Here is a 5337-nt window from a genome sequence, read left to right on the forward strand (position 1 = left end):
AACCTGGCCTGCTACGTCGAAGGGGACGAGATTGTCTGTCTCCTGTGGTCTTCGGGGACGAATGGGCGGCCTCAGGTGCTGTTTGACAAGTGGATGTCGGCGTCGGCACTTATCAGTACCGACGTTGTTTGACGCATCACCCCGATCAGGGGGATTGGCGGACGCCACTAGATTCGAGTGACGTCATCTACAGCAGTTACAGACGTGCTTCCCCAGCATGCGTACACAGAGCGGTACCTAGCAACTCAAGTTCTCGACAAATAAATCCGACATGTTTGACCACATGTCATTCCTGTGATCTTGCAGCGCATTTCCACCTGACATTACTCATCAAACGTCTAGCAAAAAAGGTTTCAGGTAGCAACAAACAGCATAAAACTGGCGTTTGCTGAATGTCCTGTGTCGTGAAAGGTGTTCTTTTCCCTGTGGCCGCAAGTACATTTGCAACATTTGCGTGCACGTGCGCGCAGTATGCACTCCAGAGCGCGCACAAATTATTCTGTCCATTCCCTGTCGCGCTTGCAAATAAAAATGCTGCACACTTACATTCCCAGTGTAATATTTCGCTTGTTTGTTATCATTATGCCTCTCTCCCCCACATGACACCGCACTGCAAATGTCACGTAAACAGCACACACGTAATCGATTTTGTCATCGGGTCGGAACTTGCCAACATCCAGAGCTGGCAGCCATGGCCGCTGGCTCATCGCCGCGACGCCGCCGTCGTCCTTCGTCCGCACCATCGGCGGTGTTGGTCGGAGGGTCACGCCGACGGCCCTGTCCGCGCGTAATGGGAGGGCGGGCGCGCGCGTGCCAAGCCGCCCCGAGCCGAACGCATCGAAGCGGCGCCAATTCAGCCGCCGGCTCATAAAACAAACAGCGCCACTCCTCGAACCGGCGGTAGGTGCGCCGTCCGCCGCACCTCCTGTCTGGGTCTGAGCCCGGCTCTGGCTCGGTGGCGGAGCGCCGACAGAGGCGTGGTGACCCTCCGGCCGTCCCTACCAGACCGTCCGCGGTACGCGCCTACTCCGAACGCGACCCGGCTCCACTGCCAGCGGCCGCGGTGCCAGCGCCGGCGTCAACTTCGCGGAAGGCGATGCGCCCGCCACCTGTCGGTCGCACGCGGAACTCCGAGGATCGGGAAGGAGGTGGGCTTTGCCCAGTTTCTTTGTCCTGTAAATTATGGAGAACGGAATCATGGCTAGGAACCTGATGTCACCAAGTCTGTTGTTTTTCTCCGGCAACGTGTGAGCAACCGAAAAGGACCGGAGCATTACCTGTTGTGATGGCGCAGGACCTACAAAACTCCCCACAAGTCATGTTCAATAGCATTAACGTTTCATGCCTTCGGCACAATATAACTTTAGTAAAACCAGGCTAAAGTCAATGTCCTGAACTCGTCTGTCGAAAGCCAAGGAGACAGCTGCCAATCTGATGGACTTGTCACGAGTGCATTCTTGAACCAGTCTTAAAGTGAGGAACGCCTCCCCGCATCAAAAACAAGACTCGGAACGTCCCGATAGTGCGTTGTCGGATGCAATACAGCTCAGTTTAATTCCGAGGCCCACACCTGAAGAGGACCCGCGTCGCATCCCCAGATCGGCTTCCCGTACCATCAGCCACTGGCACAGAAGAAGCAACCACCCATCACAGACCAACACCAGGGCAAGCAGAGCTTCGTCTATCACAGTTACAGTGAAAAGATGAATCTTTCACGATGCTAAAAACTGTCCGTCATTCCGTTCTGTCCATTCCACCAACTTATGTTTCGAAACTACGCCCAGGTATGTTAAGACCTGTCCTCTCGTGTCACGGAATTGGATGGCCAGCAAGTGTGCCACTTTCTTTGGTGCGAGCGGTCAAAGGACGCTTTTCAAGGACAAGGACGATGCATTTGATCGGGATATCTAGCGCATATGCCGACAATGTTTCGATTGTGGCAAATTTCGGTTACATGCTGCAGAGCACGACTATTTTAGATAACTGCCAGGCTTGTGAAAGCGGGCTAAGATGCGTTCTCCTGTACTTAAATGTCTTGGAGAAATTGGATATCATTTGCTTACGAGACACATGTGTGCACATCATACTTAGCTAAATCGACTTTTGGCATGCATACGCTTTTTGTTTTGATGGCTGTGATTGAGCTGAGGCAGGCAAATTCTCATCCAAAGGATTCTCCACCAAATAGGAAAAGGGCTCTTGGAGAAAGGGAGTGCATGTGATGTAACCAGATTATGTCCCAGTAAAAAGGGCAACAGTCCAGGCAACGCCGATAGGAAATGTGACGTTGACTGGAATGTGGTGTTGCCACGCGCTCTGCACTGGTTTTCAACTTGCATTCCAGTGATTACTAATAGCTCCGGATCAGGCTGCTGATAGCTGATGACTAAATCACTACCGGAGACGGATCCAAGACTCCAGCGTCGGGCCAGATTGCTCGCAGTGAAAATATTTCCATCCTGTTTTTCACGCCAGATACGCATACTGAATGCATAACAGCTTCGAGTTCGAATCGACCCACAAACTGCAGCGGCAATGAACATTGCTGCGTGTCCCGCGGGAGGGAAGTCGAGCGGAAAACTCCAAGAGAAATCATCCATAAAGCATTCGATCCTTGCCGGGACCAACGGTCCCTCTGCCTTTCACTGTCTCAGTTACCTTGATGGCGGCATTTTGTGAGATCCTCTTCTTGGAAGCTGGGACTGCGCTAACGTCTGCAGCACATTCGGACTGACAGCAACCTCCGGGTCAAGAGGCCGGTAAACACCAGGTTGGCGAGTCCTGCCGAGCCGCTGGGTCCAGGCCGATCAACACTGTTGATTGCCAGTTCAGAGAATACGGCGCACGGCAGAAAATGTACATACCTCACCCCCCCCCCCCCCCGCCCTCGGGCCGCTTCACCGGGCACCAGCTGTGGGATGCGGGGGGCGTGCGAAGCGAGTGGGCGCGGCCCATCACCGGCGATGGGGTCGGCGTCATTGCAGGCCATTCAGCGCGGCAAGGGAGGAGTGCCACCAAGCGGGTGTGGGCGGCTCCCGTCAGTCGCTGATCAGCGGCTCTGTTCACACTTCACAGACACTGCGCGATTGGTGACTCTGTGAAGCGTATTCGGGGGGGGGGGGTGGACTTGTGGGAAAACATCTCCAGTGGAGTCACAGTCCCGACTAATGAAAGTGCATTCAGCTTGCCTAACATGCGCTGGAACGAAACCTTCCCGTGTTGGCGGCAAGTAGGTTCAATAGCGACACGTGTGCTGTCAAATCCTTTGCTGGAAACGGAAACTATACGCTGTACAAGTGAACTCGAGTTGCCCCTCATAACTGCGCCGGCCAGTCTCAGTTTGTCAGCGACAAAACCGGCGGAGAAGATGTTATGGTCACGCGGCTGTGACATATTCAGAACATGTGACATCCGGGCGTTCCACCAGGATTTTCGCATAGCGGGAGGGAGGGGATGTAACGGAGCACTATAGCTGAGGACACCACCAAAATTTTCCTGTTTCATGTTGTTGACCTGCGGCGATATATGTGGGGGTAGGAATGGGGGTGGAGTGGAAGTGGAGGTGAAGGTGGGTGAGGTAGAGGTGATGGTGGGTGGAAAGGAGTGTCGCACCAACCAAGCGGATTTTTCATCCAAATCTGTGTTATTTTCCGGCGTTGTTTTTCTAGTCGTTTGAAAAAGCTCCTTGATCTTCCTCACCCAGCAGGGAGAAGAAATGTCCTGGGAAAATGGAAGGAAAGGGACACAATTGACTGTTCGACATGAACTTACAATAACATTCTGAGACGGCCTTCAGTACGCTTCCATCGATTTGAGCCGATCAATTTAACAATGCTCCCTGATTCTGAATCACACTCGGTTCTTAGTTGTTGACGGTGGAAATCCTTATCACTGTGCGTGTGAGTCTGCATAGGAACCTACAGCTCGCGGTCATTTCACCCATTTGAAGGAGAACTGTTAACCTGGAAGAAGCCTTTCCTACAGCATGCTACAGTTTCTCGTCTAGAGCATTCAAGCACGAAGAAATTGAGCGGAATACTGTTCCTATTTAAAACAGCACAAGCTGTTAGGTGTACTGTTACTATTTGACCTTATCTGACTTCTTCCTCCGTACGGTATTCCCTTAAACCACACCAAACGTTAAGATTTGAAGCAATGACATGAATGTGTCTTAACATAGCATTGTTTTTAACCATGTCTTTTTCAACCTCCTTCTTGTCTAATTCAACCGTAGTTTTAGTCTTTATCTCCCAGCTGTACCACCAAGATGAGATAACATTTTCCTAGCTCCCCAACTGTCTGAGAATTTAGAACTGACCCTGGACGTCGACTATAAAGAGTTAACCAAAGTGACAAGGACAGTCGAATTCCCAGCTTAAGAAAGCTTCAATTGTTCCCGTGTAGCCACCTGAGAGTATCGTCGTGATTTTTTTAACGTATTTCCTATCCACCGTACTTGTTGAAAATGTAAAACTATTTCAGGCAGCAAGTTGTAAAAAGAGCTAATGCAGAAAGCTGACTTAAGTGCAATGCAACTTGCGCATAAACGTGGATTTATCATAAAAATGTGTTTGTGGGTTAGCGTTTAAACAAGACTATCGACATCACTTAAGCAAGCCATTGAAATCTTCAAGCACGTCATTTTCTCTTGTGGGGATACTGCTTTCATACCAACTATAGGAGAGCGCTGACTCAGTTACTTGGTATAATAGTTTTAATTTTTAAATATGAGTATATTTGATTGTATTATATACATTTTTAATTTTATAGAGTTATATGTATTAATAGTTTTAACTTTTCTGTGTAATAGTTTCTGTAGATCGGCACATCGTTCATTCGTTAATATCTTAGCTTCTAATGTATACGGAAAATCACCTCTCGTAACGATTTCTGCAGCATACATATAAAATACATTTATATGATGCGGATTGTTTGGTCGGCGATTGAATGCGCGTGGGCAAAAATGGCAATCACATAATCGCTTCGATTGTCTCTTATTTACAATAACAACTGATGATAAACTGCTGGTGTGAATCAGCGCCAAATCATATCAAAGCTGGCCCCGTGGCACCTGTTGCAAGCTTTCATGAGAGCGTTCACTTAGGTAAGACCTGCTTCACAGCTTTTTTCTTAAGCCACAACAGCAGTGGGGCGTCTTACTGAGCTGCCGATGATAGAACAACAGCCGGAGGTTGGCACTTTGACACTGCAGTCCACCGTTTCATGGAGTTTCGCTCAAGCTTGCACGTGCACACCACTGACTCCACCAGCCCCACATCATGACAGAGGAACGTGATGGCTGTTCCCACACGAATAGCCGAGGTCGCTTATGTTGAT

Source organism: Pollicipes pollicipes, unplaced genomic scaffold (genome assembly GCF_011947565.3).
Source record: "Pollicipes pollicipes isolate AB1234 unplaced genomic scaffold, Ppol_2.1 Scaffold_4740;HRSCAF=5597_pilon_pilon_pilon, whole genome shotgun sequence".
In the NCBI taxonomy this organism is placed as follows: domain Eukaryota; kingdom Metazoa; phylum Arthropoda; class Thecostraca; order Pollicipedomorpha; family Pollicipedidae; genus Pollicipes; species Pollicipes pollicipes.